Source organism: Triturus cristatus, chromosome 1_2 (genome assembly GCF_964204655.1).
Source record: "Triturus cristatus chromosome 1_2, aTriCri1.1, whole genome shotgun sequence".
NCBI lineage: Eukaryota > Metazoa > Chordata > Amphibia > Caudata > Salamandridae > Triturus > Triturus cristatus.
This window is the reverse complement of record NC_140580.1, coordinates 806627303-806649397: the sequence shown is the minus strand read 5'-3', so window position 1 is coordinate 806649397 and position 22095 is coordinate 806627303.

The following is a 22095-nucleotide window of genomic DNA, read 5'->3' as shown; positions in this document are numbered from 1 at the left end:
GTCCAAAGCAAGACAATCGGAAATGATAGCTCTACACAAAGACGTCTCTTCTTTGGTCCAAATGGAGCACCATAGGATCAAGGGTCTAAGGGAGATCAAATCGGAGAGGTTATAAATACCCAGTTCATTATGCACTAAGGCATTAGAAACAGAGCTTGGCAGGCACAAGAGTTTCTTCAAGAATTCGTTCTCCTCAACTTGTAGAGGTCCTGCCGGGGCATAGCCCCATATACCAGCTCCATACAAGGCAATAGAAACACAGCGGGATTGAAACATTTTCAACATATCATTTACCCGCCTATCTCCCAATTTGCTTGCCATAGTAAAAATTCCATAAGTGCTCCTGGCCATTTTAGACCTTACATTCTTATGTTCATTGGCCCAGGTGTTATTATTTGAAAAAGTAACCCCCAAATACGAAAAGTTGTCAACAGCTTGAATCTTTTGCCCCTCTATAAAAAAGGCTGGCTGTTTCTTTCCAAGCCTACGGCCGTATTCCATGACAAAAGTTTTGGATTTGTTTAAAACTAACTTTCTGCTTTTAATAAACTGCATAAAACCATCCAGCAATTTTTGGAGACCATACGGTGTACGTGAAATTAAAACCGCATCGTCCGCGTAAAGTAGCACAGGGATATATTCATTATTAATTTTGGGGGCATCCACTGCCAGAGATTTAAGAAAGGAATCTATCTCATTGATAAAAAGTATAAAAAGCAGTGGTGCTAGGACGCATCCCTGGCGTATTCCACGCCCAATCCTAAACAAGGGAGTACATTCACCTTGCGGACCATAACGGACGCAAGCTCTCAGTTTGGTGTATAGGCGTGCTAGGAAGAAGATGATACCCTCCGGGGCCCCCATTTCTAACAACTTTGCCCAGAGGATGCCGTGGTCTACCAAATCAAAAGCACTACTTAAGTCTGCAAAGCAGAGGTAGATAGTGCCGGTCTTAGCCAAAGTATATTTACCGACGAGCAGTTCTAAATTTAGACACTGCTCGATGGTACCACGACCCTTCCTGAAACCAAACTGACTCTCAGCTAAAATACCATTTTCCTCCGCCCATTCCTCCAATCTCACCAGGAGCACTCGGCTCATAACTTTTACCGAGGAATCCAGCAGGGAAATTGGTCGATAATTCTTAGCTTCCCCACGGTTACCCTTCTTAAAAATTGGGACTAGGATAGATTCTTCCCAGGTCGGGGGCATTTCATTACTAACTGCAGCGTTAAAAATATTTGTAAGCAGGGGAAAGAAGGAGTCATGTAAACAAAGTGCTCCAGGACTGACCAGAACTGGTTTGGACTAGGCAGGGGCCTCTCTGTCTTCAGAGAACAAAGAGAAACTTGGTATAAATATTGGGACCCAAACCCAAGAACTTTAGATCACTTTGGGAAACGAGAAGAAACCTTTGCTTAGGAGTGGAACCAGAAGAAACTGAGGAGAGACTATCCCTAAGCTGAAGTGCTGCTTGGGGGATTGGCCTGCAGTGGTTGCCTGACTGCCAAAGAAAGGAGAAAGGACTTTGTGTGCATTTTCATTCAACTTGTGAAGGAACTCAAAGGGCTTGGAAAAGAGCTTGCCTCCTGCTGAAGTCTCGGGGACAACAGACTCCCACTAGCTCCCCAAGAGTTCTCTTGAAGTGCCTGCAGTTGTGCTGGACTTTTTGAGGACTTGCGTGTCGCAAGGAGCTGGAAGCGCGACTCAAGACCCAGAAGCCTGTTGCTGAACTGCCGCTTCACAACACGAAGCGCCTTGCATCTCCAGAGAAGAGGATCGGCGTCGCCGCAGATGCCGCCGCATCTCTGGGAAGCGGGTCGCCGAAGAATCGTTGAGTCAACACAGGTCCACTGAAGCGTCTCGCATCACCAGGAGAGAGGATCAACGTCGCCGCAGATGCCGCTGCATCCCTAGGAAGCGTGTCGCAGGGACTGTCGTGGCTCATCGCCGGAGAAGAGGATCGATGTCGCCGCAGATGCCGCCGCATCTCCGGGAAGCGTGTCACAGGGCCTGTCGCGGCTCATCACCAGAGAAGAGGATCGATGTCGGTGCAGACACCGCCGCATCACCGGGGAAGAGTGTCGCAGGGCCTGTCGTGGCTCACATTGTGAGGAAACATCTCTCTTCACCGAAGAAGGGGATCGACGTCTCATCAGGCACTGCCGCATCACCGGGAAGCATGTTGCATCAAGAAGAAAGCGCCATCTTTGTTTATTTGCACTGTATCTTCAACGCATCACCGTCTTTGCAACACTTTCGTTGCCCTGGGTGTCGCATCTAAGGTACATTGAACGCTGAATGACGCATTTACCAACTTAAGAGAACTAAGCTAAATTCTACCACTTTAAAGTAACAGTATTGTGGATTTTTGTCGTTTATGGTCGTGTGATAAATCTATATAAAAAATACTTATTTTTTATATAAAACTTGTGTGGTATCCATCTGTAGTGTTGACACTTGATTACTGTATGTGTTCACAAATGCTTTACACACTGCCTCTGAGTTAAGCCTGTATGCTCATGCCAAGCTACCAAGGGAGTGAGCAGGGGTTATTTTAGGAGTGTACTTCTTTACCCTGACTAGACGCAAGGGTCTCTATTTGTCACAGGTACCTACCTATGCCAACTAGAGACCCCCAAATCTAACAGTTCTGTACTGAGTGACCATAAGTATGAGTGACTCTACGGGTGAGTGAGTGGATGTGTGTGTAAACCTAAGTATCAGTGAGTGGGTATGTAGTTATTGGTGATGGAGTGTCTATGGTTTTGAGAATGGCAGTCTGTAATTTAGAGTGGGTGTATCATAGGCTATATTAGGGTTTGAGAAGATGCATCTAATTATCACATGGATGATGTCATCAGTGATGTCATCAGTGATGTCATTTGAGATGTCATCAGTGATATCATCAGTGATGTCACTGAACATGTCATGAGTGATGTAATATGTGACGTCATCAGCAGTGCATTGCGGGGGCGCAAGTTATAGTTAGCTGTACTAACTATAACGGGGGAATTTCTATGGTTTTGTACGAGTGAAATGTCCAACTAACTATAACTTTCCCTAAAACCTATGTTTTTTCAGTGAATTTCTAAGGTTTTTTAAATGCTAATTTCTAACTATAACGAACCTGAAACCTATGGTTTTTTCAGTGAATATATATATATATATATACCTACTTCGTGTACGTGCCTCCTCTTGCTGGGAGTTGCATTGTCTTCATTGAATTAAGCAGTGTTGGCGGTTGGCGCTGCAGACATACCACCAGTCGTTTTTGTGGCTCTGCTTCTGACCGCGATTGTTTGTGGAGCAGCATGGGAGTGCTATGTAGTGGAGCCCCCAGAGAATACGCCGGGAAGAGGATTTAGGATGACAACTGTGGGGTTTCAGATTGCGGAGCGGGGCGGTCTCATCGACTGCCAGCACGTATGTCTGTATTCTGCGGCTAGAAATGCCTTACCCAAGAGTCCGGCGTACTTTGGTGACAGGGCACCGTGAATACAATTGAAGTCTTTTTTGTATTTTGCAATAAAAATTGTGGGGGACTGTGTTTGTTTTAGTAATGTGGCGATGTTGTGTCTGCTATTTAGCATGAACATTATTTATAGCACGTTTCATGTTTTACTCAATTCAGTTTTTATTTTCCGATTCAGTCTATGTTGGGCTGAGGGCCGAAAATTAACTTATACTGTGTGCGCGATGGCACCATGCCCCAAGGAGTGTTGCCTCGCCCTTTGCGCAGCCCACATGCCTGTGCCCTCCATGCAGCCGCAGAAATGAAGCGGAGCCTACCCGCAGTGAGGACAGAGCATTTCTCATCCAGCCTGCCAGTGATGCCTCATCGTTCTCTGGTTAGCAATGTCAGTGCCGGTGCCCCCTGCCTCTAAAATAAATAAAAAAATAAATGAAGAGACTTACCTGCTGCCCAGCTCCTGTCCTGCCCTTCACTGGTCTGCCTGGCTCCAGCTCCCCTCCAGCCCTCTGCACTCTACCGGAGCCTGGGGAAATGGTGGAAAGGAAAACAAGGCATAGAGTTCTGGCAGTACAGAAGGTAGCTGCTGAAGCCAAAGAAAAGCAACACTGCCACCCAGTGGCCACTGGTGGTACTGCTGAAATATCAAATGAGAGTGGATCACTGGTCCTGAAAGAACCAAAGTAAGCATCAACAGTTAATAAACTGTTAAGAAACCCTCAAGCACTTGGTGAAAGTATTCAAAAAAAAAATGTGGTCGACATGTTTCAGCCCGGTAAAAAGAGAGGCAGCGGCAGAACAAGTCGACAACACCTATGCGCAAGAGCGAGGTTTAGCCTCCTACCCCCGAAGGTTTTCCGCAACTAGAGAAAACAAGGTTCAAAACGAACTCTTTCGTGCTGGTTGGACTATTCACTCCACCCTTCCTAAGGAGTCCTATGAATATTTAGATTCCTCCACTATCACATTTGGTCCTGAAGAAAGCCCACCTGACCCTTAGGGGCACTAGATCGGGCTGAAACATGTCGACCACATTTTTTTTTTTTTTTGAATACTTTCACCAAGTGCAACAGACCCTAAAGTGTCTAACTCTGCACATAAATCATTTTTTAACCAAACCCGAACCCAGTCCTATTAAAACATTTTTTGACTGGTTTTACGAGTTTTTTAACCTACACTCACTGGGATGCCTTTATCACACACTGAAAAAACCAGAGGCAAGAACCTCCGGGTGGAGGAAGCACACAGTAACCCAATGATGATGCTGTCACGTTGTTAAGCACAGCGGATAATCGAACATACCGCTATAACACCACCTTGCAGAAAACGTGCTTGAGGGTTTCTTAACAGTTTATTAACTGTTGATGCTTACTTTGGTTCTTTCAGGACCAGTGATCCACTCTCATTTGATATTTCAGATATTTGTTAAAGAAGCTGAGTGGGTCGCAACTCCTTCTTTCTCCCTCCCCCTGATTCATATACTGGTGGTACTGCAGCAACAGCGAAAATCAACAAGCATGCAGCAATCCAAGGAAGCCCAGCAGCCACAGGAGACCGACGGCTCGCAGCGCAAGGAAGAAGAGGCAGCAAGGCACGTACCGCAAGGTCTGACGGATGCGCGAAGGTGAGCGCACGGGAACGCGACGGAGGCGCACAGGAATGTGCCAGAAGCGCAGGAACGCGACAGAAGCACAGGAAGAAGAGACAGGGTGCCACAGGGATGCAGCGCCATCCCGCAGCAACAAGGAGGAAGAAAGAAGAACGGTGTCGAGCCACATCCACCCCAGCGAGGACTGCGCTGTCGCCGCATCAAGTGGAGCGAACCCTCGAGAGAACAAACGGACTCAGCGCAGAGGTACCCCGGACGCGGACAGTACACTGCAGCGCCTACACGAGAGGAACCCACTGAAGAGGATGGGCGCAGCAAGTATCCAACACTGGCGGGCAAGGATGTCGAGCCCCACCCAGTGGCGCCAAGAAGCCACCACATCAAGTGATCATGATACTAGGAGCAACGCTACACTGAGGATGTACCACGACGGTACGAAGAGTAGCACGCACCAGCGCCTGACAAGGCAGCGGACAAAGGTAGTCACACGACGCGACACACCTCGTGAAGCCGACCAGCCAAATGGTCGCACCACAAAGGCCCAGCCGACCTGCCAAACGGTTGCACCACAAAGGTCAAGCCGACCAGCCTAATGGTCGCACCACAAAGGCCAAGCCGACCTGCCAAACGGTCGCACCACAAAGGTCAAGCCGACCAGCCAAATGGTCGCACCACAAAGGTCAAGCCGACCAGCCAAATGGTCGCACCACAGAAGCCGACTCGCCAGGAGTTGCACAAGGAGGTGACCGACGCACGGGTCAATGAAGCTACAAAGCAAGAGGTCTGACGACAAGACCGAAGATATCCTGCCAGTGATCGGCAGCGCGGACCGTCAAGTGGTCCAAGAAGCTCAAGAAGAACCAAAGTAACTGGTGAACAGGAGAAGAACGAAGCGGACCAAGAGTTTGGCCCCACGAACTTCAACCAAAGTAACTGGTGAAAAGGAGAAGATGAAGAGAAGGTCACAACCCTAACTCGGAATGCTGAGGAAGATGAACAGAGTGTTCTCGGACGAGGACAAGACCAGGGGGAACACGTGCAGAGTGCGCGCGCTCCATGGAGAAGCCTGGCCAGATAAGAGGAGAACAGAAACGGTCCACAGTAGGTCGTGAAGCGAAGAGATGAAGAGACCAGAGTGGCACGTCCGCCACTACGAAGAAAGAAGATATCGCAGTGGCACGTTTGCCACTACAAGAAGAGAAGGAAGATGACATCGGAGTGGCACGTCTGCCACTTAAAGGAAAAGGGGAAAGAAAGATCTGAGTGGCACGGTTGCCACTGCAAGAAGAAGGAGAAGAAGTCAGAGTGACATGACATCCTCACGGAGAAAGAAATAGAGGAAGGAGAGAAGAGTGTGGCAAGACTACTCACACCTCAAAGACAAGGAAGGTGACAAGCGTCAGAACACAGTGCGCAAGTCCTGAAGAACACCCGTGGCACGGAGAAAAGACCATCTGTTTGATGATGCGTTCAGCACACCTGGGGTCTGCAGAGGTGAGCAGGCCGGACCATTCGAAACACCCACCTTTGGGGTTACACGGACACTGGTCAATGCCAGCCGTGGTGACTCAGGGGCAAAGGCCTCAGGGATGCCGGTGAGAGAGAGTATCCCCGCGACGAGAGATGGTCATCAGCCGCCCTTCAGCAAAGGTCTCAGGAGGATGAAGACTTCGCGTGCTAAAGACAGGAGCCAACAGCCACCCTCCAGGTCTGACTGCGGCATCTGAGGTGAGACCTGCCGTCTCCTCCGCACCCGTACTTATCGGCATGGGAGTAACACGATACAGGACACTTAACCCAGGCCAGATCTGAGGAAGAGGGCCTCAAGGATATCCCGTGGCAGGGGAACACCTGTGAGAGGGGCATCCTGGTGAGAGGGGTGTCTTGCGAATGACCCGTCTTTCTGCAAAACAGAACACACGCCACAGATAAGGAAAAGGACTGGACTAAAAAATAAACGGCAACATCTAGCGGTGAACCACAAGAACTCAACTGTGTTTGTCGCCAAGAAAGTAAAGCGAAGAAAAGACTGAGACCAACTTCAAGGCAGAGCCGTCAAACAGACTAACTCCATCGAGCACCCATGACTGGTGCCACAGTGAACTGGTGATCGTCCGCGACAGGAAGAACATCGTCCGCGACAGGAAGAACATCGTCTGCGACAGGAAGAACATCGTCTGTGACTCCAGGCTGCTGAAGCGTGAGCGACTCTGCAGAAGTTTAGTCACTGTATTACATCTGTATACATATTTCTTTCTCCCCTAGGTTGGACATTGACTCTGGGTTTTTTGTTATTAAAATTGGGAGGAATGTAGTGTCCTAGCATGGACACGTTCTAGTGTTCAGCAGTGTGTATCCCACTATACACCCATCCACCACAGACGTCACTGGGTCAGGTGACGCTGCTAATAAAAGGGCCGAGTGCACGTGCTCGTGGCCAGTTAACCCACTACCCCCAACCATGTGTCAGCGTCCGTTATTACCAGCATGAGGGCCTAGGGCCCCAACATCACATATGTCTGTATTCTGCGGCTAGAAATGCCTTACCCAAGAGCTCGGCGTACTTTGGTGACTGGGCACCGTGGATGCCGATGCGGAAATGGTGAGGTCGGTTTGGCAAAGTGAATTTGTTTCCATCGGTCTCCTCCAACCTCGCATGTGTGCCCAAGACTGAGTAAATTAATTTTCGTGCTATCTGCTTTTGTAGACATTTGTGACATTTTCCAACATTGCCAGTTTGACTTTGGATCACAGCACTTGAACGGAAGTATCGTTTTGCTGTTGGCACAATATAAAAACATCCGATATTTGAACCTTGCACACTAACAGTAGATAACTGACTTTGTATTCGCAAGGCCGTCAAAGGGGATTATGGGCTTTGTAGTCAATTATCCGGGGGCCGGCACTGGGGTGGTGAATGCCCCGAGGACTTATTACCAGCTCAATATCTCTTCAATTTGTGTGTTTTATTATAGGATGTGCCTGCAGTTTGTGAATACAATTGAAGTCTTTTTTGTATTTTGCAATCACAATTGTGGGGGACTGTGTTCGCTTTAGTAATATGGCGATGTTGTGTCTCCTATTTAGCATGAACATTATTTATTGCACGTTTCATGTTTTACTCAATTCAGTTTTTATTTTCTGATTCAGTCTCGGTTGGGCTGAGAGCATTGGCGCCATCATGTGTACAAAGACATGCCCATCCTCAAGGCAGAGAATATATATATACTCCTCTGTGCTGTCTTTTAAAATAGTTTATGCTCTATTTTTGGTGGAACAAGCTGGATGTGCATTATGCTGTTAGTTAAGTTCATTTATTTACTGCACTTTGCTTTTTTTTTATTTTTTTTCGCCATTATAAGCTTGTCTCAATAGACATATTTTACAATTGCGCAGTCCATTCTCTATGTTTACATATGCCTCAATGAAGGGGGAGGGCTCTATAATCTTTGAATTTCATGGCGCCAAATAGATTAACAAAGCCTGTTGCGCAGGCGAAACGTCTCTCTTTCAATGCGGGGTCGGGGGAGACCTGAAGGTCAATAAATAAGCCTTATTCTCACCTACTTCGTGTACGTGCCTCGTCTTGCTGGGAGTTGGATTGTCTTCATATATATATGAAAAATATATTCTGGGTGTGTATTTCATTGCTTGTGGTTGTGACGGGACTACTCATGTAGAATTGGGATGTTTTTCACCAACACGAGAAGTTGCACCCATGTTGTGTGTTGAGGCAGAAGGTGAGGGCGAAAAGAAAAATTTGCATTGCTGCCTTCCCCACCACATGCCTTGTTCCACAGTATGGTGCAGAGTCTGTGATGGCCCCTAGGCCATATGCCTCGTGGTTAACGCACTGCAGCGCTTATTAAGACACCAGGACACTCGGTGTGGTTCCAGCGTGGTCCCGACTGCCGACCGCGGGCCACGCCCCTTTATTTATAGTGAGCGCCTGACGTCATATATCAGCGCTCGCGCATCACCTCCGACGCGGGTAGACTGCACCGCTACCCCGCGTCGGAGGATACTACATTCCTTCTAACCTTTATCAAAACAAACAATAAACATTGACCGTGTAGGTCTGTTACCAGTCACTAGAATTCCAGTCCCAGGTCCGTCACACCAGGAAATCAGCCAGCTGGGAGGATGGCGCCGGATTTCTTCTCAGGCCGTATCCGGACTGCTGTCCCCGCACTGATGGTATTGTTGGGGCCACTCCTTGCGAGGCTGCGCTCCCTGGGGACCTCACCTGAGGGCTTGGCGACCTTCCGCCTGGTGTTTCTGGCAGCGAGGTTGCACTCTGGTCGGGTTGATTCTCGTCCTCGGTGGGGGTGGACCCTTGATTCCCTTCTGGGCCTTCCTGACTTGGCCGGTCGCCCTGGCGTTCCGACAAACGCGGGTCTGGAGTCCCGGGGTGCGACCTTTTGAAGAACGATATGTTCCGGGTGACCTCCTCGGTCCCTCTTCTTGCGGTGATCAGAGTTCCAGTTCGGCGGACTACTGTCCGAGGTTTGTGTTCAAAGGGGAGCTGGAATTTGCTCCAGGGATACCTGTCCTTGAGATAGACTCTGTCCCTTACTTGAATGGCTGACGTCCGGGCTCCTGGTCATTGGAGTGGGTCCTGTTGGCTAGGACCTTCCCAGCGTCAATCTGAGGCGGGATCCAGCTTGGGTGATGCGGGATGGTGACTCGCACTACTCAGCCCATGCTCGCCGGTCCCGGAGCTTCCTATGTCGTGAGATGAGGCGTCAGCCGATTTTCTCTCAGGAAGCTGTAGATGGCCCTCTCGAGCGGCGACCCATCGGCGTGCGCAATGCGTACCACCTTGTTGAGGGTCAACATGAACCTCTCCGCTTCCCCATTGGCCTGAGGCCAGCGCGGGGTCACTTTCCGGTGTTGGATCCCCCACTCCTTAAGATAGTCAGCAAACTCTTGCCCTTGGAAGGGTGGGCCGTTGTCCGTCTTTACCACTTCGAATATTCCGTGCGTGGCGATAGTCTTCTCGAACTTTGTGATGACCTCCACGGCGGTCTGGCTTCCCACCACCTTGACCTCCGGGTACTTTGTATAGTCGTCGATGATCACAAGGGCATAGCGTCCATCTGGGAGGTGCCCGAAGTCTGCACTCACCCGCTCCCATGGTCGTTGGGGGTTTTCCTCGGTGATGACGGGGTGAGGGTGATCCGGCTGACCCGACGCCTGGCACCAAGAACATGTTCGGACCGTTTGCTCCACCATAGGGTCCATCCCCGGGAACCATACCTTGGCTCTCAGCCGACTCTTTGTCTTCACCATGCCTTGATGGCCTGGTGTGCCAGGTCCACCACCTGCTGGGCCAGATGGGACGGGATCACCAGTCGCTGGGTGGCTGCCACGATCGTTTCGAGGCTCATGGGCAATGGCCAGGATCTCTCTGATACCATCCGGACATATTCTTCCATATCTTCAGCGTCCTCTTCTTCCGCTTTAGTGGCCACTCTGGGATGTCTCGAGAGATAGTCTGCGGGATTCGAGGAGCCTGGCTGGTAGTCATACTCCTGTAGTTGAAGGATCCACTTTTCGATCTGCGGCGGGGGCTTTGATGCTGAACCTTGAAACAGGGGAATGAGGGGTTTGTGGTCTGTGGACACAGTAAACGGGTTGCCGTACACATGGACGTGAAAGTGTCGACAAGCCCAATGGATGGCAATCGCTTCTCGCTCTATCTGCGAGTACCTCTGTTCTGTGTCTGTCAAGGAGCGGCTCGCTTATGCTATCGGGGCCCATTCACCATTTTCCTGCAGCTGTGCGAGCACTGCCCCTAGCCCATATGGGCTGGCATCCACTGCGACATTGGTGGACCGGGCCGGATCAAAATATGACAGGGTGGTGTCGGCCGACAAGGCCGCCTTGGTATCCTTAAAGGCTTGTTCCTGCTCTGGTCCCCATTGACAAGGGGTGGTGGATTTTGTCAGTTCCCTGAGGGGCTTCGTGAGGTTCGACAAGTCCGGGACAAACCGCCCGCAGAAGTTCACCATCCCTAGGAAACTTCGTATTTCTGAGATGTTGGAAGGTGCCGGAGCGTCCTGCACATCTTTGACCTTGTCCGGGTCCGGGGCGACTCCTTGTTCGGAGAATGTGTACCCAAAGAAACTGATCTTCTTCTTTAAGAATTGGCACTTCTCCCTGTGTAGGGTCAGTCCGGATTCTTTAATCCTCTGGAGGACCCCTCGCAGTCTCCGATGGTGTTCTTCTATCGTCGAGGCGTACACCAAGAGATCGTCGCTTACATTCAAGACCCCTGGTAGCCTGCTGAGGACCTCCCGGATAGTGTTTTGGAACACCTCCGCGACGCTTGAGATTCCGAAGTTGAGGCATCGGTACCGCCTGAGGCCGACATGCGTTGAGAAGGTGGTGATGTAGCGAGAGTCCGGGTGTAGCGGCAGTTGGTGATATCCGGACCGAAGATCCATCTTTGAAAACCATCTTGCACCGTTCAGTTCTCCCAGTCGATGGTGGGGGTTAGGTGACGCTCCCTTTTCACCGCGGCATTGGGGAGTCGCATGTCCACACAGATTCGGACCTGCCCCGGCTGTTTCGGTTTTCTCGCCACTACGATCGGGGACACCCACGGGGTGGGTCAACTGGCCTTCTCGATAATCCCTTGCTTCTCCAGTGCCTCTAGCTCGTCCTCCACCTTCTTGCGCAAATGGAATGCAATGCGCCTGTGCCTCAGCGCCACCGGTTGGACTGACTGGTCGATGTGGAGGGATACTTCTTTTCCTTTGAGGCATCCGATGCCCTTGAAGACGTCTTCGAACTCCTCCAGGATGGCCTCTAATTCTTCCTCTTGCAACGCCAGGGCGAATGATATCAGCCTCAGCTCCTCCGCTGACTGTCCACTGATCAGCATCCCATTTTCCTCAGGGGTCACGTACACTGTGGTGGGGATCCTGATGTCTTTGTGGCTCATCTCCGTCTTGAAACACCCCAAGAGCGGGATTGGTGTCTTCTGTCCATACGCGAATACTCTGATTCTTGCTTCGCTTAGTGGGGGGCTTGGATTCAGTTGCTCATACACATTGTTCGCCATGAGCTCGATCGATGCCCCCGTGTCTATGGTGGCTCTCACATCCTGGTTTTGGATCTTGACTTTGCACCTTGGAAGTCGTCGTCTCTTCCGTCGTGGCTGGTCTACTGCAAACACGTAGTGGACCGGGTATTCTCCTGCGTCATCCTCCATGTCGTCTCCGTCTCGCTCTTCAGCCACCATCTGTGCTGCCTCCTTCCATGACTTTGTGGACCGGCAGACTGCCGCGAAATGGTTCATCCACCCGCATGCACTGCATCTTTTCCCTCTTGCTGGGCAGTCCTGCAGGTGATGGGGCGTGCCTCCGCAGTATCCGCATCCTTTTCTCCTGTCTTGCGGCTTTCTTCCTGCGTTTTGACGCGATGTGGGCCTTACCGCGTTGGTCGTGTCCACCGCGTTGACCTGCTCCGTCTTGACAGGGCGGTGGAGCGCCGCCTCCATGTGCGATGCCCTGGCTTGCGACAGTTCTTTTGACCGGCCCAGAGTGAGGATGTCCGCAAGGGATTTGCCGTCATCCTGAAGAATGTTGGACGAGTAGCATCCTTGAATAATCTGACCTCGGATTTCTTCCTGTTCATCTCTAAATCCGCACGTGCTGGCCAGTTCCTTCAGGCGCCCATGGAACGCGTCAAGCAATTCTTCTGCTTCCTGCTTGGCCTGGCGAAATATGAACCGTTCGTAGTCCCTGTTCGCCATCGGCTCGAAGTGCGCATTCAGGGCATTGAGAAGCGTGACGTAGGTCTTAAGTGTAGCCTCCACCAACGTCTTGTAAATGCGATGGATGTCTTTGCCTCCCAGGTAGAGTAGTAGGGCTCTGCGCCTTTCTCTGGCTATGCCCGCCCCTTCGAAGTAGATCTGGAGGCGATCGGTCCAGTCTCTCCAACGTGGGGCAAGGGAGGAGGAAGCTCTGTCGACCACAAACAGCTCAATGGCGGGAATCGACGCCATCTTGGCGAGCCGCAAAGACACTTCGCAGCACGTGCGCTGCTTACCTCCTGGGCAAAGTGGCAGCCGCCTGGCTGAGGACAGGGGAGACACAGTCAGGGCTTCTCCTGTAGCCTTTACATGCTAGGCCTCGCCGTAGGGACCACCGCCCACCAGGGTGCCGGGTACACACCTCCGTGGGCTCCGCCGGCCGTGTGCGTGGCAAACTCCCATTAGCAGGCACACCCCAGGGGAACAAGGATAAGCAGGGAGTCTAGCAACCTGCCTGGGGCACATAGCAGGTGAGCTCAAGCAAGGCGAGACAGCAAGGAGCCAGGGCTGAGGGCACAGTCACTGTGCATGATGAAATGGCCTGTCAGCACCTCAGCATGAGGTCGTTTCTGCCCCTCGTCGCCAGTGTGATGGCCCCTAGGCCATATGCCTCGTGGTTAACGCGCTGCAGTGCTTATTAAGACACCAGGACACTCGGTGTGGTTCCAGCGTGGTCCCGACTGCCGACTGTGAGCCACGCCCCTTTATTTATAGTGAGCGCCTGGCGTCATGTGTCAGCGCTTGCGCATCACCTCCGACGCGGGTAGACTGCACCGCTACCCCGCGTCGGAGGATACTACAGAGTCCAGTTCGATATGAATTAAGGGAGGAGAAGACACACGCCCACCAAGAAAGGAGACGGAGAGTTTGCGTCGGAGGACCCGAACGATCTCAAAGATATATTGGCGGTGAGTGCTTTTTCTTTGCTACTTTCCCCTCTAATTGCCATGTTTGTGGCAGACACGTCAGGAGGAGAATTTACCAATCCATAACTTTGCCACACAAGGGATAAATTTATATATTTAGTGACAATGAAAGAGAGGAGGCAGCGGAGATTTATATATTTAGTGACAATGAAAGAGAGGAGGCAGCGGAGAACATTTTAGGCAGAAGCACACGCAATGCAGATAACGGAACGAAATGGGCATCGGGCAGCAAAAATGTATCTAGCTGTTTAAAAAGTATTTTCAACACATTGGAAAGAACTTACTTAAAGGAGATAAGCAAGTGGTGGGAGGCCACATCTTTGCAAAAGCACCAGGATGTAGACTGCATGCCAAGGGGATTACGAATCTATACAGGACCGTTGTGCGAAAATCCAGATCCATTATAACCAAGTGCCCAAAGGAGAAAGAGGAGGAAATAGAATTAAAAAACTTAGGTTACTTGAATCGAGATACATAATTGAGCAACAAACCAAGAGTCCGAGAGGATTAAATGATGAATAGGAACTATGGATACATATAGGATGCGATACAACCAGCAGAACTGTTCCCTGAAGGGATGTCATAAGTTCGATAAAAAGAGGTCCGTTTGCCCATTCAGGGCTAGCTAAAAACACTTATGGAAGGTCTCACCTACCTGAAAAATATGTATTCTCTTAATAGTAGCAATTGCCTAATGAAATATATTCTATCTCTAGAATTGTCATAGGTTGTATTGAAAATGGCGATTTTTGCTTTACTGATATTAGGATTGGAGTTTATTGAAGAGGAGGCTATCAATAAGAATCAAGTTTACACGGTCATTTTTACCATTACCACCGAGCCCATTCAGGGCTTGATGAAAGGATGTAGAAAACAATGCATTTGCTCTTTTCATAAAATTGTTGACCATTCAAGGATGGCCGCCTCCTAAATGCAATGTTGCTGCTAATTCACCATCTTCATCTGTATTGAAAATAGCAAATTCAATTGTATTCCTAATGTGATTGGGGATTATGGAAGAGAGGGCTGAATAAAAAGCATGTATACCCGTATTATGTTGACCTAGTTCAGTCAGATTGTATATATAAGCATTAACCATTCCAAGATGGCCATTAAACAAACATATTAATGCTGCTTACTTGCCCTTTGTTGATTTCAATAATGAATGCACAATGAACTGCCCTAGTTTTGCTTTGTTTGTTTGAAATGGCGGAATTAAATTATACCACACTGACATTGAGGAAGGCGATGTGCCTAAACGCGTCTGTCCGGTGTTTTTAGCGTGTCGGCAATTAAAAGAAAAAAGTGGATACTCCTGGTGTGCACTTAATTGCTCGTGGTCGTGATGGAAACACTCTGGCTGAAAAAAAATAAAAACAAATATACAAATATATATATATATATATATATATATATATATATATATATATATATATATATATATTACCTACTGGCGGTCGCCAGTAGGTAGTTATAGTTAGGACCCCTTTTCCATAGGAAATCCGCAACATTCTATTTTGAATAACTTTGGCGCCGGTCGATGAATCCTCGAGAATTTCTCAAAATAGGTGGGGCGCTACGCTCCGCTCCTACCCTGAAAGTCTCGGGGGGATTCGTCAAGCGGGGGCTGAGATAAAAGGGGGGTCCCAAAACGCGTTTTTCCCATGCATTTTTCCATAGGACCTTTAGAACGAGCTACAGCCCGAACGGCTGAACAGAATTACTAGAAATTTGGCAGAGAGGTAGTCCCTATGTCAAGGAAGTGCCTTTTGTAGGTTTGGTGTAAATCTGTTCAGTAGATTCTGAGAAAATAGCCTTTAAATCAATATATATATCTGAGCCCGCTTACGGTACGCTTACCGTACGCTTACCGTACGCGTACGGTGGCGTGCGCGAGCGCGATTCTGATTGGCTCTTAGATCTTAGTAAACATTCGAATCGGCCGAAACCAGGAAGCGGCATCCGCCATTTTGTCTCTCGCACTGAGTGTTATTTATCAAACATGATGCCCAAAAACATGTTACGGGGCTGTTTTGACAACTCCCTCCCACATAGTCATGTTGAGGGAGTCCCCAAACATCCCCCAAGAGCAAAAATGGTTTTATTTTTTTTTCGGCAATTTCGCCGAGTACGCTTACCGTACGCTTACCGTAAGCGTACGGTAAAAAATAGAAATAAAAAAAACACTATCCACACTTACCCCACCCCCTGTGCTTTTGGTGGCCGTAGGCCACCAAATGTACAGGGCTTATGACATCTGTAAAAAAACTATATTTTGGCAACATGAAATTATAAAATCGAAATAAAAAAAACACTATCCACATTGACCCCACCCCCTGTGCTTTTGGTGGCCGAAGGCCACCAAATGTACAGGGCTTATTAAAGTTGATAAAAACCGTGCACGGAACGCACTGCGTTAAGTGGGCGCGCACGCCTCGAATGGCGTAAAGTAACTTAGCATTTAAAAAACCGTACAAATTCACTGAAAAAAACATAGGTTTCACACACGTTATAGTTAGGAATTAGCATTTAAAAAACCTTGCAAATTCACTGAAAAAACCATAGGTTTCACACATGTTATAGTTAGCGGAAATTTTACTGATAAAAAACCAATGAAATTGCCCCGTTATAGTTAGTGCTGGCAACTATAACTCACGCGACCGCAATCTTCTGCTGATGACATATGTGTCTTTATAAAAAAAAATATTTGTAATATATGTATAGCTAAAAATGTATGGAAGAAGACATGGGCAAATAAGTGTCTAAATACAGTATTAGCATCAGCAGAGGATTGCGGTCGCGTGAGTTATAGTTGCCAGCACTAACTATAACGGGGCAATTTCATTGGTTTTTTATCAGTAAAATTTCCGCTAACTATAACATGTGTGAAACCTATGGTTTTTTCAGTGAATATATATATATATAAATTGAAAAAACCATAGGTTTCAAGAACGTTATCGTTAGTTGGCCATTCACTCATACAAAACCATAGAAATTCTGGCGTTATAGTTAGTTCAGCTAACTATAACTTGCGCCCCGCAATGCACTGCTGATGATGTCACATATTACATCCTTCATGACATGGTCAGTGACATCACTGATGACATCACTAATGACATCTCAAATGATATCACTGATGACATCATCCAATGACTGTGTGTTTCTGTAAAGTTTAATTTTGTTTTATATATATGCCAAGCTGTATTGAGGAATGAGTGGGTGTATAAGTGTCTGTATGGAGGATTTAATAGGTACATGACTGACTGTATAAGAGAGTGATTAAATGTGTCTTACTGAATGCATGGGTTAGTGACTAAACTGTGTGAACGTCTGCATCAGTCTGTCTGTTGTTGTGTAAGCTGCTGCATGCGTTGGTGAGTAGCTGCATGAGTGTCTATATGGGTTATTGATTGCTTGCCTGAGTATTTGTATGGCTGCCTGAGTGTGTGTGTGGGTGGGTGGGAGGTGTGTGACTCTGTGCATAGATGTGTGAGTGGTTGATTCACTGGCTGTATGGGTTCAAGAGTGCATGTGGAAACAGCTGTATGGGTGGGTGAGTGTGTGTATGGGTGTGTTGGTGAGTGAATGGATGTCTCAGTGGTACATGTGCAAGTAACGGCATATGTAAAAGGCAGTATATGTGATTGATGGTGTATATAAATAACTATATGTGAGAGTCGGTAATTGTGACAGTGGCTGCATGGATGAGTGTGTATTTGTATCAGTGATTCTATAAGAGAGCAATCATGTGTTAGTATCTGTATAAATAAGTGAGGTTGTGTCTGTATAACTGTATAGGTGAGTAAATGGAAGTATGATTTATTCTTTGCATGACTGACTAAGTGTGTGAGTAACTCTGGATATGTGGCAGTGTGTGAGTGTCTGTATAGGTGTATGAGTGCATATGATAGTGTTGTATTGAAGAGTGACTGCATGTATGAGTGACTGTATGGGCGAATGAGTGGATGTGTGTGTAGACCTAGGAATCAGTCAGTGAGTATTTAGTAACTGGTATTGATGTGTCTATTTTTTCGAAAATGGTAGTCTCTATTTTAGAGTGGGTGTATCAAAGGTTATATTCAGGTGTGAGGAGGTGCATCAGATTTTCACGTGGATGATGTCATCAGTGATGTCATCAGTGATGTCATTTGAGATGTCATCAGTGATGTCACTGACCATGTAATGAATGATGTAATATGTGACGTCACCTGCAATGCATTGCGGGGGCACGAGTTATAGTTAGCTGAACTAACTATAACGCTGGAATTTCTATGGTTTTGTACAAGTGAAATGTCCAACTAACTATAGCGTTCCTGAAACCTATGGTTTTTTCAGTTAATTTCTATGGTTTTTTAAATGCTAATTTCTACCTATAATGTGCCTGAAACCTATGGTTGTTTCAGTGAATTTCTATGGTTTTTTAAATGCTAATTTCTAACTATAACGTGCCTGAAACCTATGGTTTTTCCAGTGGCTTTTTGAATGAAAATGTGTAAGTCTAATGTACCTCAATCCTATGTTTTTTTTTATTTTATATATATATGCCACTGGAGTCAAGCTATCCTGGCTGATGAAGGCTGAAAGCCTGAAACCGGTCCTAGGATGCTTGATTCCGGTCCAGCGAAGACATGGATTGGCAGTTCGGGCTGGACTGTTCCCATGAGGCACAGGGTCAAGACTGATTTGCATATGGCCATGTCTGAACTGGGGTGGCATGGTGAGCAAAATAGCGATGGATTAAACCCAGATCTGTGACTGGGGGTGAATGTTTTGCCAATGTGCAACATTCCGTCCATCATCTTGTGTGTTTTGCCTTTCGCCCTATGTGGGAAGGGTATGCCCAGACATGGGTCCCGTGCTCACTACGCCACTGGAGTCAAGCTATCCTGGCTGAAGAGGGGTGAAACCCCGAAACCGGTCCTAGGATGCTTGATTCCGGTCCAGGGAAGACATGGCTTGGCAGTTCGGGCTGGACTGTTCCCATGAGGCACAGGGTCAAGACTGATTTGCATATGGCCTTGTCTGACCTGGGGTGGCGCGGTGAGCAAAATAACGATGGATTAAACCCAGATCTGTGACTGGGGGTGAACGTTTTGCCAATGTGCAACATTCTGTACATTATCTTGTGTGTTTTGCTGTTTGCCCTACGCGGGAAGGGTATGCCCAGACGTGGGTCCCGTGCTCACTACACCACTGGAGTCAAGCTATCCTGGCTGAAGAGGGGTGAAACCCCGAAACCAGTCCTAGGATGCTTGATTCCGGTCCAGGGAAAACATGGCTTGGCAGTTCGGTCTGGACTGTTCCCATGAGGCACAGGGTCAAGACTGATTTGCATATGGCCATGTCTGAACTGGGGTGGCGTGGTGAGCAAAATAATGATGGATTAAACCCAGATCTGTGACTGGGGGTGAATGTTTTGCCAATGCGCAACATTCTGTCAATCATCTTGTGTGTTTTGATGTATGGTAAATGACCATGAGTTCTAAAAAAAGTAGATGATCCACGTCGTTGTAAGGAAACAGAGGCTGTTCCGTTTCCTCACAACTACGTGCACAGCCGCTCAGAGACGACATGAAGCAGGAACCACAAGGAGAGGGAACCATGAGGAGTGAAAGGTGAGGGGGATTGGGCATGGGGTGGTGGTTACTTTTCTATGGTTTAGGGTAGTGCAGTGGTGTTTGGGTAGTGTAGGGGGTCATGCAGAGGGTAGTGTTTTAGGGTTTAGGATAGTGCAGTGGTGTTTGTGTAGTGTAGGGGGTCATGCTGGGGGCTGGTGTTTTAGGGTTTAGGGTAGTGCAGTGGTGTTTGTGTAGTGTAGGGGGTCGTGCTTGTGGTAGTGTTTTAGTGTTTAGGGTAGTACAGTGATGTTTCTGTAGTGTAGGGGGTTGTGCCTGGGGTAGATTTAGGGTTTATGGTAGTGCAGTGGTGTTTGTGTAGTGTAGGGGGTCATGCTGGGGGTAGTGCTTTAGGGTTTAGGGCAGTGCAGTGGTATTTGTGTAGTGCAGTGGGTCATGCTGGGGTAGTGTTTTAGGGTTTAGGTCAGTGCAGTGGTGTTTGTGTAGTGTAGGGGGTCGTACTGGGGGTACTGTTTTAGGGTTTAAAGCAGAGCAGTGGAGTTTGGGTAGTGTAGGGGGTCATGCTGGGGATAGTGTTTTAGGGTTTAGGGCAGTGCAGTGGTGTTCAAGGAGTGTAAGGGGTCGTGCTGGGGGTAGTGTTTTAGGGTTTAGGGCAGTACAGTGGTGTTCAGGCAGTGTAGGTGGTCGTGCTCTGGGTAGTGTTTTAGGGTTTAGGGTAGTGCAGTGGTGTTCGGGCAGTATAGGGGGTCGAGCTGGGTGCAGTGTTTTAGGGTTTAGCGTAGTGCAGTGGTGTTCGGGTAGTGTAGGGGGTCGTGCTGGGGCTGGTGTTTTAGGGTTTAGGGCAGTGCAGTGGTGTTGGTGTTGGTGTAGTGTAGGGGGTCATGCTGAGAGTGAAGTTTCAGGGTTTAGGGCAGTGCAGTGGTGTTCGGGCAATGTAGGGGGTCGTGCTGGGGGTGATGGTTCATGGTTTAGGGCAGTGCAGTGCAGTGGTGTTCGGGCAGTGTAGGGGGTCATGCAGGGGGTGGTGTTTCAGGTTTTAGGGCAGTGCAGTGTTGTTCGGGCAGTGTAGGAGGTCATGCGGGGGTGGTGTTTTAGGGTTTAGGGCAGTGCAGTGGTGTTCGGGCAGTGTAGGGGGTCGTGCGGGGGGTGATGTTTCAGGGTTTAGGGCAGTGCAGTGGTGTTCAGGCAGTATAGGGGGTCGTGCGGGGGTGGTGTTTCAGGGTTTAGGGCAGGTTTAGGGCAGTGCAGTGGTGTTCAGGCAGTGTAGGGGGTCATGCAAGGGGCTGGTGTCTCGGGGTTTAGGGCAGAGCAGTGGTGTTCGGGCAGTGTAGGGGGTTGTGCTGGGGGTGGTGTTTTAGGGTTTAGGGCAGAGCAGTGGTGTTTGGATAGAGTATGGGCTTGTGCTGTGGGTGGTGTTTCAGGGTTTAGGGCAGAGCAGTGGTGTTCGGGCAGTGTAGGGGGTTGTGCTGGGGGTGGTGTTTTAGGGTTTAGGGCAGAGCACAGGTGTTCGGGCAGTGTAGGGGGTTGTGCTGGGGTGGCGTTTCAGGGTTTAGGGCAGTGCAGTGGTGTTCGGGCAGTGTAGCTGTCATGCTGGGGCTGGCGTTTCAGGGTTTAGGGCAGTGCAGTGGTGTTCGAGCAGTGTAGGGGTTCTTGCTGGGGGTGGTGTTTCAGGGTTTAGGGCAGTGGTGATCGAGCAGTGTAGGGGATCTTGAGGGGACTGGTGTTTCAGGGTTTAGGGCAGTGCAGTGGTGTTCAGGCAGTGTAGGGGGTCGTGCTGGGGCTGGTGTTTCAGGGTTTAGGGTAGTGCAGTGGTGTTTGTGTTGAGTAGTGGGTCGTTCTTGGGGTAGATTTAGGGTTTAGGGTAGTGCAGTGGTGTTTGTGTAGTGTAGGGGGCCGTGCTGGGGGTAGTGTTTTAGGGTTTAGGGCAGTGCAGTGGTGTTTGTGTAGTGTAGGCTTTGTGCGGGGGTAGTGTTTTAGGGTGTAGGGTAGTGCAGTGGTGTTTGGGTAGTATAGGGGGTCGTGCTGGGGGTAGTGTTTTAGGGTTTAGGGTAGTGCAGTGGTGTTTGGGTAGTGTAGGAGGTTGTGCTAGGGTAGGGTTTTAGGGTTTAGGGTAGTGCAGTGGTGTTGGTGTAGTGTAGGGGTTCGTGCTGGGGTAGTGTATTAGGGTTTAGGGTAGTGCAGTGGTGTTTGGGTAGTGTAGGGGGTCATGCTGAGGGTAGATTAAGGGTTTAGGGTAGTGTAGTGGTGTTTGGGTAGTGTAGGGGGTCATGCTGAGGGTAGATTTAGGGTTTAGGGTAGTGCAGTGGTGTTTGGGTAGTGTAGCGGGGTGTGCTGGAGGTAGATTTAGGGTTTAGGGTAGTTAAGTGGTGTTTGGTTAGTGTAGGGGGTTGTACTGGGGGAAGATTTAGGGTTTAGGGTACTGCAGTGGTGTGTGGGTAGTGTAGGGGGTCGTGCTGGGGGCAGTGTTTTACGATTTAGGGCAGTGCAGTGATGTTTGTGTAGTGTAGGGGGTACTGCTGGGGGCAGTGTTTTAGGGTTTAGGGTAGTGAATTGGTGTTTGGGTAGTGTAGGGGGTACTGCTGGGGGTAGTGTTTTAGGGTTTAGGGTACTGCAGTCGTGTTTGGGTAGTGTAGGGGGTCGTGCTGTGGGTAGTGTTTTAGGGTTTAGGGTAGTGCAGTGGTGTTTGTATA